Consider the following 13,177-nt stretch of genomic DNA (forward strand, 5'->3'; position numbering starts at 1 on the left):
AAGGGATTAGATGTGCCTTTTACATTAAAAGAGGTCGAAGAAGCTCTAGGATCACTTCAGAGTAATAAATCTCCAGGAGAAGATGGTTTTCCACCTGAATTTTACAAAAAGTTTAAAGATTTATTAATTCCTCCTTTTATGGAGCTAATACACCAAGCAGAAATAACGCATAAACTTCCAGAATCTTTTTCGACAGCTATTTTAATAGTATTGCCAAAAAAAGACAGAGATCTTTTAAAGCCAACATCATATAGACCTATTTCCTTGTTGAACACAGACTATAAAATAATAGCAAAGATTTTATCTAATACATTATCTAAATACTTACCAAAATTAATACACATGGACCAAACAGGATTTATTAAAAATAAACAATCGGCAGATAATGTAACTCGGTTACTTAGCATAATTCATCTGGCATAAAAGAGGGAAGAAATGAGTGTGGCAGTTGCTTTGGATGCAGAAAAAGCATTTGATAGATTGGAATGGGATTTTGTATTTAAGGTATTGGAAAAATATGGATTAGGAGTATCTTTTATAAAATGAATTAAAACCTTAAATACTAACCCCAAAGCTAAAGTGGTGACAAATGGCCAAATTTCAACATCATTTCAGTTAACAAGGTCAACTAGACAAGGTTGTCCATTATCACCTGCTTTATTTGTGTTGGCGATAGAACCATTAGCTGAATTAATTAGAACTGACTCAGATATTATGGGTTTCAGAGTTAATCAGGAGGAATATAAGATTAACTTATTTGCTGATGATGCTCTGATTTATCTAACTAACCCATTGCATTCGTTGCGTAAATTATCTTCTAGATTGGAAGAATATGGGAAAATATCAGGGTACAAAATAAATTGGGATAAAAGTGAAATTCTACCCCTTACTAAAGGAGATTACAGTTAATGTCGATTAATAACTCAATTTAGATGGCCGATAAATGGTATAAAGTATTTAGGTATAAGAGTTGATAATGATATAAAGAATTTATATAAACTAAATTATTTGCCATTATTGAAAAAGATTCAAGAGGATCTTGACAAATGGATGATGTTACCAATAACATTAGTAGGTAGAGTCAATGCTGTAAAAATGAATATATTCCCTAGATTACAATATTTATTCCAAACACTACCAATACAATTACCGCAGAAGTTTTTTCAAGAGGTAAATAAATGTGTGAGGAAGTTCCTTTGGAAAGGTAAGATGTCAAGAATATCGTTGGAAAAATTGACATGGAAATTTGACCTAGGAGGGTTACAATTACCAAATTTTAAGAATCATTACAAAGCAAATCAACTTAGATTTATTGCATCTTTTTTTGATGAAGATAAACCGGCATGGATTTGAATAGATTTAGATAAAATAGGAGAAAATATACCAGAACATTTTATATATAAATGGGAATCTAAATGGATACGGGAAAAGAAAGAATCTCCTGTACTAAAACATTTGATCGAATTATGGAATAAGATAAATGTTGATGATGAGATAAAGAAATCTTTATTAGCAAAGAGACCTTTAATTCAAAATAAACTTATTCCTTTTACAATGGATAAACAACTTTTATATAACTGGTTTCACAAAGGGATTAGATATATAGGAAACTGTTTTGAAGGAGGTATATTAATGTCATTTGACCAATTAAAGAATAAATACAAAATATCAAACAACTCTCTTTTCTGTTATTTCCAATTAAGGGCTTATTTAAGAGATAAACTAGGTCAAACAATGTTATTGCCAAAATCTAATGAAATAAACTTTAATTCATAAAGGAAAAATTTAAAAAAATATTTCTGGTATGTATAATTTGATTCAAAAACAGGCAACTAAACAAGGAATTCATAAGTCAAGACAAAAATGGGGAACTGATTTGAATATTAAAATTGATGAAACAAGTTGGTCAACATTATGTCTTGAAAGTATGACAAATACAATAAACGTTCGACTAAGATTAGTACAATATAACTTTTTACATCAATTATATATTACACCACAAAAAATTAATAGATTAAACTCAAATTTATCTGATCTGTGTTTTCGATGTAATTAAGAAATTTGTACTTTTTTACACTCTACTTGCTCTTGTTTTAAAATTCAACTTTTTAGGACAAATTTAAGAGTTTTACTGGAACAAATTATTGGAATACAACTTCCACATAATCCAACATTATTTTTACTAGGCGATATTGAAGGGATAAAATCCAAATCCAAATTGAATAAATATCAGAAAGAATTCATAAAAATTGCATTGGCAGTAGCCAAAAAGGCTATTGCAGTTACTTGGAAATTGGATTCATACTTAAGTATAGATCGTTGGAAGAATGAAATTTTAGCTGCATTCCACTTGAAAAAATTACTTATAATTTAAGAGATAAATATGAAATATTTCTGAAAATTTGGTGCCCTTATTTACAAAAGATAGGATTAAATATATGGGTGCTCTGAAGATAAAATTATTGGTTATCTGGGGAAAGAAAGAAATTTACATATTAAAGCTATTATGAACTCCATGGAGCATGTGGGGATCTTCCGATATCCAGGCATTTTCTTTCTTTTGCTTTCTTTCTTTCTTTTTTCTTCTCTTTTTTTTTCTATAGGGATATGTTAGGGGGGAGGGGTTAAGGGTTGACAATTTTTTTTCTTTCTGTAATCTATTTGAAAATTCAATAAAAAAAATTATAAAAATAAACCATAACAGAATCACGAAAGACCATGCCAGCAGGATGGACAAGCAGTATGCAAAAGACCACAAACTGCAAATACAAATAAAAGAAAAAATAAGATAAGCAACAAATTTTAAGAATATGAGGGCTATGTGGGGGGAAGATTTAGATGGAACTTAAAAGGTTGTTATAGGAACGTGGTTTGAATGGTCTGTACTGTGCTGTAATGTTCTATATTTTCCTGATGGAATGCAGACCTTACAATTTACCTTATTATGATTTTTCATCTTATTGTTTAACTGCACGGCACTGCCCTATCTCTGTAGTTGCTCAACTTGCTCATTCTAAACTCATAAAAGATCAATAATTACAAGATCCAATAGTTTTTGCCACACAATGTGGGACTGGTTACTTGAAAGAAACAGAAATCGAAGAATTCATTGGTCAAAGAAAGCAATTTTTGATGCACATCTATGAGGTAAGAGAGCTTCCTCCGTTCTTGAATTATCAGAGAAATCATCTGATTCTGCTTCAGCACAGCATTTAAAGGGAGTTCATCAGAGAGAATTAAACTGTATTTTGCTTTATTTGTGGTGGATCCCCACTAAGAAATTAAGAGTTGCAACTCTAATGGGCTAAGAAATCAGCCTTCATAAATTTATGGGTTAGGAATAAGTTCTGTGGCTGTGAAATGACAGATGCAGTTTAGAACAGGTAAGTGTGAAGTGGTTCATTTCAATAGGTCAAATTTGAAGACAGAATGTAATATCCGTGGTAAGACTCTCGGCAGTGGAGGATCAGCTAGATTTTGGGGTTCGTGTCCACAGGACACTCAAAACTGCTGCGCAGTTAACATTGTTGTGAAGAAGGCATATGGTGTGATGGCCTTCATCAACTGTGGGATTGAGTTCAAGAGCCATGAGGTAATGATAAAGCTATATTGACTTTACTTAGGCCTCACCTGGAGTACTGTGTTCAGATCTGGTCACCTCAGTACAAGAAGGATGTTGATGCTATAGACAGAGTGTAGAGGAGATTTGCAAGGATGTTGCCTGGATTGCAGAGCATGCCTCATGAGAATAGATTGAGTGAACTTGTCCTTTTCTCCTTGGAGCGACTGATGACGGGAGGTGACCTGATAGAGGTGTGTAAGATGTTGAGATGCATTGGTTGTGTGAAAAGGCAGAGGCATTTTCCCAGGGCTGAAATGGCTAACACAAGGGGGCACAGTTTTAAGGTGCTTGGAAGTAGGTACAAGGGGAATGTCAGAGGTAAGTTTTTACACGTAGAGTACACATGGGTACACGTGAGTACACGTGGGTGCATGGAATGCACTGCCAGGGACATTAATAGAGGGAGATACAATAGGATCCTTTAAGAGATTCTTAGATAGATACATGGAGCTTAGAAAAGTAGAGGACAATCCGCTAGAGAAAATTTTGGGCAGTTTCTAGAGTAGTTTACAAGGTCGGCACAAATTGTGGGCCGAAGGCCTGTAATGTGCGGCAGATTTCAATGATTCTGTGAAGTGACAGCTGCTCGGTGGTCCAAGTATTCCACTGTCCTTGTGGTAACAGGGCAGCCTACATCACGACTAGAACCTCTCGATCTTAAAGTCGCTGATATACACATTGTCTCAGAAATTTTGTTCATTATTGTGTGAAACTAACCCAAGTTGTTTAGTCTATTTCTCAACAGGATTCTGCTGCTTGAAGTGGTCTAGTGGAAGGAGGACACACCTTGATTCCTGGGAGTGGGTCCTGGTCAAAAAACAATACAAGGCACCACTGGCAGCTCGGTGGGAAGGTCCTTAGCAAGTACTGTTAATTAACAATTCAGCAGACAAGGTAGGAGGTAAAAGTAGGAGGATACACACCAGCCACTACAAGTGAGCTAAAGTGACTCCAGATTAAGACGTGCTGTGGGAAGACTTTAAGCACAAGTAATTTGTGAACTATAAATGTGCAGAACCCAAAATCGCTCTAACAAGTTCAAACTTGTGTAAGTATTCCTAATGTATGCAATCATGACATAACAGTTTCGATGTTTTTCAGAACCCGTATTCCTTTTCTTACTATACCATCAAAGTAGTTTTAATTACTCTGTAACGTAGAAACTAATAAGATTTTCTGTCTCTGAATTTTCAGATGCAGTGAGTGTAACGTACTACCTTATTGAATCAAAGGGAGGACTGTTGGAATTGAGTTTTTTTTACACAATGCACAGAAACAATTAGGAAGGCTAATAGAATGAACTCAGTGGAGTTCAAGTCAAGAAACATTCTCCTTCAGCTGTATAATGCATTTGTGAGGCCACACCTTGAAGGCTATGGACAATTTTCATCTCCATATTTTGTCAGGGACGTGAAGGCACTTGTGAGAGTCCAGAGAAGGGCAACTGGACTCATTCCAGGTCTGCAGGGTATGAGCTATGAAGAAAAATTGAAAGAATTAAACCTTTATAGCCTAAGTAGATGTAGAATGAGAGGAGATATGATAGAAGTGTTCAAAATAATTAAGGGTGTAAGTAAGGGCAACTACTTTAAAGTTAATCCATCATCAAGAACATGGGGCCATCGGTGTAGACTGGTTAAGGGGAGATTTCAGACTACCATCAGGAAGCATTTCTTTACATAAGGAACTGTGGACACATGGAACAAACTATTTGGTTGTGTAGTTGAGAGTAGTATCGTAGAGGCTTTCAAATCTAACCTCTATATAGTTATTTCAACACACCATTTGAATAGGAATTGGACAAGCGTTTTTGAGCCAAATACCCCGTCCTTGTCAAAAACTTTCTAAACCCTTTCCTTCCCACACAGTCCTCCATTGTCCTATCATTCATGTGCCTTTTTTAAATGTTGCTAATGTATCTGCCTCTACCAGCATCCCTGGCAGGAAACGTGAGCACCACACTCTCTGTTTGAAAAACACACCTACTTTGAATATCATTGTAAAAGAATGTACCATTTTATTAGCCATTGTCACCTTGTGAAAAAAGCATTGGCTGTACACTCTATGCCTTTTATCATCTTTACTTTATTGTCACCAAACAATTGATGCTAGAGCGTACGATCATCACAGCGATATTTGATTCTGCGCTTCGTGCTCCCTGAAGTACAAATCCAAGTAAATATAATAAAAAGGATTTTAAATTATAAATCATAATTAGAAAATAGAAAAGGGAAAGTAAGGTAGTGCAAATTAGGTCCGGATAGTTGAAAGGTACAGCCCAGATCTGGGTCAGGATCCACTTCTGCAGTCTTATCACATTTGGAAAGAAGCTGTTCCCAAATCTGGCCATATGAATCTTCAAGCTCCTGAACCTTCTCCCGGAGGGAAGAGGGATAAAAGGTGTATTGGCTGGGTGAGTCGTGTCCTTGATTATCCTGGCAGCACTACCCCAACAGCGTGCAGTGTAAAATGAGTCCAAGGATGGAAGATTGGTTTGTGTGATGTGCTGGGCTATGTTCACTATCTTCTGCAGCTTCTTCCGGTTTTGGACAGGACAACTTCCATACCAGGTTGTGATGCACCCTATAAAAATGCTTTCTACGGTGCATCTATAAAAATTAGTGAGGGTTTTAGGCGACAGGCCAAATTTCTTCAGCTTTCTCAGGAAGTAAAGGCGCTGGTAGGCCTTCTTGGCAGTGGACACTGCTTGGTTAGACCAAGTCAGGTCATTTGTGATATTCACACTGAGGAACTTAAAGCCTTTGACCTGTTCCACCTACACACCACCGATGTAAAAGGGGTCATGCGATCCGCTACTCCTTCTGAAGTCAACAACCAATTCCTTTGTCTTGCTGACGTTGAGGGATAGGTTATTGTCTTCGCACCATGCCACCAGGTTCTTAATTTCCTCTCTGTACTCCGACTCATCATTACCCAAGATACGGCCTACAATTGTGGTGACATCAGCAAACTTATATATTGAGTTTGATGGAAACTTGACTACACAATCATGGGTGTACAGTGAGTACAGCAGGGGGCTGAGTACACAGCCTTGTGGGACACCAGTGCTCAGAGTGATTGTAGAGGAGAGCTTGTCCCCTATCTTTACAGCCTGGGTCCTGTCTGTGAGGAAGTTGAAGATCCAGCTGCAGATCTGAATGCTAAGACACAGGTTCCAGAGCTTAGGATTCAGTTAATTTGGAATGATGGTATTAAAGGCAGAGCTGTAGTCAATGAAAAGGAGCCTTACATATGAGTCTTTATTCTCCAGGTGTTCTAAGGAGGAATGTAGTGCCAGAGAGATGGCATCTGCCGTTAACCTGTTGCTCCGGTAGGCGAATTGCAAAGTGTCGAGGTTGACCGGTAGGTTATGGTTGATCTGTGCCATAACCAATCGTTCAAAGCACTTCATAGCAATTGATGTTAGAGCCACAGGTCGATATTCATTCAGGCATGCCACCATGCTTTTCTTCAGCACAGGGATTATCGTTGCCTTCTTAAAACACGAGGGGATCTTAGACTGAAGCAGGGAGCAGTTGAAGATGTCAGCAAACATTCCAGCTAGCTCGCTTGCACACCAAAATCAAGTGCTGGCTGATGGTGTGGTGGAATCAACATGGCACTTCCAGAAGAATGATCCCAAGTTCAAATCCGGCCAGCACCCTACACGCTCTCCATACATGCTGAGCTAGCAACCTAGCCTTGTAAGAAAGTAGTCATATGCTATGGAACCGGCAAAATGCCACCCAATGTACAGAAGGTGTGAAAGCAAACACCACCACTTAGATCAAGTCTAATCTCATTCATCTTCCCTCAAAGACAAAAGCCCAAGCTCACAAAATCTTTCATCATAAGACATGCTCTCTAATCTAGACAGCATCCTGGTAAATTTCCTCTCTACCCTCTCTTGTCCTTCCGCATGCTTCCTATAATAAAACGACTAGAGCTGAAGACAATATTCTAAAGTGTGGTCTAACAAGAGTTTTATAGAGCTGCAACATCACCTCATGTCCTTAGAATTCAGTCCCTTGACTAATGAAGGCCAATAGGCCCTCCTCTCTCTCCGAACTGATTCCAACCTTACCATCACACCCGCAGACAAAGGAGGTGCTGTGGCAAACAAGACCCCGACCTTGCTAAGGCACAGTGACAGCTCCCTGACTCCTCCTTATACCTACTCCTTGAAGAGGACCTCACTGCAGACCATCAGAACACTGCAACTCTATCACTGATCTCACCAAGTGCCACCAAACTCCTACTTCTCAGACCCTGCACTGCTTGCTTCTACTTCCTACCGCAAATCCACAAACCTGTCTGGGTAGGCCTATCTCTGCCTGTTTCTATCCCACAGAACTCGTGTCCTCCTACCTCGACTATATTCTATCCACCTTGGTTCAGTCCCTTCCCACTGACATCCACCACACTTCCCATGCTCTTGAGCTCCTCAGTATGTTCACCATGGATGTCCAGTCCCCGTATACTTCTAACCCCATCATGAAGGCCTCAAGCTCAATATAAGAACCAATCAGTTCCCCTTCACCACCTCTCTCCTCCATCCGGGACGTTTCCTTTGGCTCCTCCTATTTTCTCCAGACTCAAAGGGACAGCCATTGGCACTCGCATCGCCCCCAGCTATATCTGCCTCTTTGTTAGTTATGTAAAACAGCCCATATTCCAAGCCTTCCCAGGTAACAGTCCCCAACTCTTCCTCCGCAACATCGATGGCTGTACTGGTGTAGCATCAGACAGCCATGCTGAGCCTGTCAATTTAATCAACTTTGCCTCTAATTTCCACCCTGTCCTTAAATTCACTTGCTCCATTTAGGACACCTCAATCCCCATTCTCGATCTCTCTTTTTCAATTTCTGGAGACAACCTGTTGATGAACATCTTTTATAAGCCAACAGACTCCTGCAGTTACCTTGACTAAACCTCTTCCCACCCTGTCTCCTGTAAAAATGCTATTCCTTATTCTCAGTTCCTCCATCTGTTCCAGGATGCAGCTTTCCTTTCCAGGACATGAGAAAAGTCCTCCTTCTTCAGAGAACGGGGTTTGCTTTCCTCCACCATCCTTGCTGCCCTCACCTGTATATCCTTCATTTTCCAAACATCCACGCTCACCCCATCTTCCCACTGACTTAACAGTGATAGAGTTTCTCCCATCCTGACCAATCACTCCACGATACTCCACATCTGATACACCATCCTCTGCAACTTCCACCATCTCCAAGGGTTCCAATCATCAAAAATACTTTCACCTCCCACTCTCTCTGCTTTCGGCAACAATCGACCCCTCCATGATTCATTTGTCTATCCGACCCTCCCCACTAATCCCCCTCCAGGTACACATCCCTGCAATTAGCTTAAGCGCTACACCTGCCCATTCACCTCATCTCTTACCTCCAACTCAGGGCTCCAAACCTGCCTCCTCTATATTGGTGAGATGGGGTAGAACTTTGTCAAGTCCTTCCGTTCCATTCACCAAAAGCAGAAAATTCCCGCTGGCCAAACATTTTAATTGTCATTCCCATTCCCACTGCTACATGTTGGTCCATAATATTTATATGATGGGTGCAGGACAGGTCCTCCGAGATGGTGCCACCACCTCTGATCGTCTGACGATTAATGGCTCATGAATCTCTGCTTTCCCTCACCTGAAGACTACAATCAGTTCCCCGGTGTTATTGACATAGAGTGAGAGATTGTTGTTATTGCTCCACTCAGCCAAGTTTTCTATCTCCCTCCTGTTCACTGATGCATCACACCCTTTGATACAGCCCACAACAGTGGTGTCATCAGCAAACCTGTATATGGTGTTCGAGCCGTACTTAGCCACATATTCAGAGGTGTAAAGCAAATAGGGAAGCAGCTAATTACATATTGTAGAAGTGCTCCTGTGGTGATGGAGATTGTGGAGACGTTTTTGCCAATCCAAACTGAATGGGGTCTACAAGTGAGGAAATGCAGGAACCAATTGCACAAGGGAGTACTGAAGCCCAAGTCTTGGAGTTTACTGATAAGTTTTGAGGTGATGATGAGCATAAAGAGCATTCTGATGTATGCATCTTTGCTGTTCACATATTCCACTGTTGTCTGAAGAGTCAACAACATAGCATCTGGTGTAGACCTTTCGCTTTGGTAGGCAAATTGGAATGGATCCAAGTCACCATTCAGTCAGAAGCTGATATACTTCAACACCAACCTCTCAAAACCCCTCTTCACTCTAAGTACCACTGGACAATTCTCATTTAGACAGGTTACCACGCTCTTCTTGGGCACCAGTATGATTGAAGCGTGCTTACAGGTGGGTAGCACATAATGTCAAAGCAAGGTGCTGAAGATATCCGTGAATACACCAGCCAGTTGGTCGGCACATGTCTCAGCTGTTGGCCAGGTTCTCCATCTAGAGCAGATGCTTTCCTTGGATTCCCTCTCTTGTAGGCAACCTGCACATCACCTTCAGATACTGAGACCAAAGGATTTTTGGGGGTGAGTAATGGTTCCTCCTAGTTCTAGTGGTCAAAGCAAGCATAGATGGCAGTGAGCTCAACTGGAAATGAATCTCTGCTGTCCTCTGTGTTGTAAGGTTTAACTTAGTAGGAGCTTATGGCATTCAAACCCTGCCACAGTTGTCGAACGTGCCTCATGATTCCAGTCTAGTCTGGAATCTGCATTGCCTGAGAGACAGGTTTCCGTAGATCAAACCTGCACCTCATACAATTCGTGATTTCTAGATTTGACTGCCTCTGATCTGGCTCACAGCAGGTTCTGGATTTCATGGTTTATTATGGGCTTCTGACAGGGGAAAACCCTGCATTATTTTGTGGGGACAAGGTCATCCACAGTTGTTTAAATAGGTCTGTAGTGGCCCTAGTGTAGTCATTCAGGTCCTCAAATGGGTTCTGGAACACGGCCTAGTCCACTGACAGCAACCGTTCTTCAGCACCCTGCGACCACCTTTTGGTTGTCTTGATCTCTAGAGCCTTGCTCTTTCATCTCTGCCAGTTTGCAGGAAGCAGGATTACAGCAAAATGGTCCAACCTGCCAAAATGCGGTTTGGGGAAGACACAACGGGCATTCCTACTCACAGTGTAGCAGTGGTTTAGTGTGTAGGGACCTCTGGTGCAACTGGTTATGTACTGGTGATAATTGACCAGGGTTTTCTTCAAACAAGCCTGGCTATAGTCACCAAATATGATTTGAAATGAGTCGGGATGGGCCGTTTCTTCTTTGAGTTTGCAGTTTCGTGAGTGCTTGCTTATAATTGGCCACTGGTGGTATGTAAACTGCAGTCAGGATCACAGATAAGAACTCCCGAGCCAAATGGAATGCCTCATTTAATCATCAGTTAGAAACATAGAAAACTTACAGCACAATACATGCTCTTCAGCCCACAATGCTGTGCTGAACATGTTCTTACTTTAGAAATTACCAAGGGTTACCTACAGCCCTCTATTTTTCTAAGTCCATGTACCTATCCAGGAGTCTCTTAAAAGACCCTTTTGTATCGTATCTGCCACCACCACCATCGCCAGCAGCCCATTCCATGGACTCACCTGGTGACTCCTCTGTACCTACTTACAAGCGCGTTAAAACTGTGCTCTCTCATGTTAACTATTTCAGCCCTGGGAAAAAGCCTCTGACTATCCAAATGATAAATGCCTCTCGTCATTTTATACACCTTTATCAGGTCACCTCTCATCTTCCATCGCTCCAAGGAGAAAAGGCCAAGTTCACTCAACCTATTCTCGTAAGGCATGATCCTCAATCCAGGCAACATCCTTGTAAATCTCCTCTGCACCCTTTCTATAGTTTTCACATCCTTCCTGTAGTGAGGTGACCAGAAATGAGCACCGTACTCCAAACGGGGTCTGACCAAGGTCCTACATAGCTGTAATATTGCCTCTCGCCTCTTGAACTCACTCCCACGGTTGGTGAAGGCCAATGCACCATATGCCTTCTTAACCATACAGTCAACCTGCACAGTTCCATCTGCCTCTGATACAGCAGCCTTACCTTGAGACCAGCAATTTTACTTTATTACTCATTTTTGTTGCAACACCAACAAGTTACATTTAATACAAACAGTTGCCGATTACATTTTGACTGTTTAACCCAGTCACCGCCAACCCTCATCCCCTCCACCAACCAACTGAAACAGTAGTGCATACAATGCTATTTTAATAGAAGATCTTTTAAGTTAGATATAAAATTTGCCCACACTAAGATTGTGTTTGGCCGTGCATCATTTAATCTCGCTGATGATAATTCCAGATAAGAAATGTCCAAAAAGCTCTGAAGCCATTGAGTACTTGAAATATCATGAAGAAGTTTTCAACGCTGGACTACAACCTTCTTAGCTGCAGTTAAGCCTGCCAGCCAGATTTTGCGTGTTTTTTTCTGTAAGGGATAGGTGGGAGTCATCATTTACAAGATGTACAGCATGTTCCATTGGTAATTGTATGCCCGGTAGTTCTGTAAGAGGACTGATAACCTTCCCCCACAAACCAAAAACTCCTGGTCATTCCCATACAACATGTATAAAAGAGCCAACAGTTCTGTGGGGGCAAAATGAGCAATATGGGTCAGGAACCAGTCCCATTTGATGTCTAATTCTCGGTGTTAGATGTGCTCTATGACAAAATTTCAAGTGTATATACAGATAATTTGGGTTTTTTGAAGCACGGGGAGCATTATCCCAAATTGCAACCCAGTCTAAGTCTTGTCCCAATTCAGATATATCCTTATTCCAGGCTTTCATTCCTGATGTAGGCAGATATTTCTGGGAATTTAATTTATCATCGATATATGACACTGAAGAGTGGATGGTCCTTTATATCTGACCCCCAGGGAACCCCGTAGGCTTTACAAGCTGATCTTACTCTAAAGTAGAAGAGTGTTTATCAATATTATATCAAGATACCAGTTCTTGCAAGCTAAGAATAGTACTTGCCCCATTAATATCTTGAAGAGTAGTAATACCTTTATCCTCCCAAGTTCTGTTAGTGAATGGTTTCCCTGCAGATAGAAAATGATTATTGCTCCATAATGGAGATGATTTGCACCATACATTTCCAAATTTTAGGAATTTTTCTGCTGATCTAAACACATGCTGCATGTGGGTTAAAATTGGACCGTAATACAAATCACACACCTATAAGGAGATAGTCCATCAAACTTATTGGTGCTATTAGCTCTTGTTCTATATTTTTCCATGACAAAACTTTATCATCCTCCATCAAATAGCTAAGACTTTTTAATACAAATGCCCAGTGATACAGTTTAAATTTTGCGCTCATATGTCTAAAGACAAGCTCTCTCGATCAATTTCAGATGTATCTCCTTACTGTGACAGATGTAATAATGAAGAGGCTTCATTAATTGATATGTTTTGGTCATGTTCGAGCCTTGAAGAATATTGGAAAGATGTATTCCAAACTTTTTCTGTAGTTTTTAAAGTTAGTTTTAAGCCCAATCCTTTGAGTGCCTTGTTTGGCATTTTTTTTTTGTAATTCAAATTTTTATTATTACTCTATTTGGTATTGTTGACGAAAG

This window comes from Hemitrygon akajei, chromosome 27, assembly GCF_048418815.1.
Source record: "Hemitrygon akajei chromosome 27, sHemAka1.3, whole genome shotgun sequence".
In the NCBI taxonomy this organism is placed as follows: domain Eukaryota; kingdom Metazoa; phylum Chordata; class Chondrichthyes; order Myliobatiformes; family Dasyatidae; genus Hemitrygon; species Hemitrygon akajei.